Here is a 936-nt window from a genome sequence, read left to right on the forward strand (position 1 = left end):
TCAGGGATTTTTCCAGTTTGATTTGGTTTTGAACTGGGGACCCAAAGAAACAGCTGCAGTGAAAATATGTTCCATGCTGATTCTCTCTCCGACACCTCTCTTGTAAGAACATGTGGTATGTTTTTGGGTATGTTGCAGGAAATTGGAACAGCACCATAAAGTTGCGACAGAATCAGTTGGGTTTTCAGGTAGGTTAGGTTATCCTATATTTTGTTCTCATTTTCATTCAGTAGTCTGAAAATACATTCTGATCTGTTTAAAACTGAGTGGTGTGACCAACTGCATTGCTGCTGGAATATCCATTTTACGCCTGCTTAAAACAGCTAGAAAAGTTAGGATCTGGGCTCCTTCCTTGAAATGTTTTGAGGGGGTCTGGCCTGGTCCATAACAATAAACATTTTAGGATTGTAAGTTGTAATTGGCTAGATGGATGGTACAGAGGCACCTCGTTTATCCGAATATCAATTATCTGTATTTCGGATTATCCAAAGAAGATCTCAATGTCCCGACAGAAACATTATATCAACGATGCGTTTCCAACACTGCTCGCATCTTTTGTTTACTGTGATTAAAAACGATCTTGGCTTACTGAAATGCTGCCAACAACAGTCCTGACATCGATGGGAGCCCAGGAACAGACTCCAAATGACTGACCTCCTGCCCCCTCTCTCTGTCTCTCTCCCCCTTTCTCCCCCACACTTTCCCTGGAGTTCTACCCAGTGGTGTACCCGAAACTCTCCTTCCCCAGATAATCGTTCCAACATTGTCCTGTACAGGGCAACGGTAGAACCTGTAAAATGGTTGTGTGTGTGGCTGCGTCTGTGAGAGAGAGTGTGTGTGTGTGTTTTTGTGTGTCTTTGTGTGTGTCTTTGTGTGTCTTTGTGTGTGTCTGTGTGTGTGTGCGTGTGTGTGTGCCTATGTGTATTTGTGTGTCTG

This window comes from Chiloscyllium plagiosum, chromosome 46 (genome assembly GCF_004010195.1).
Source record: "Chiloscyllium plagiosum isolate BGI_BamShark_2017 chromosome 46, ASM401019v2, whole genome shotgun sequence".
NCBI lineage: Eukaryota > Metazoa > Chordata > Chondrichthyes > Orectolobiformes > Hemiscylliidae > Chiloscyllium > Chiloscyllium plagiosum.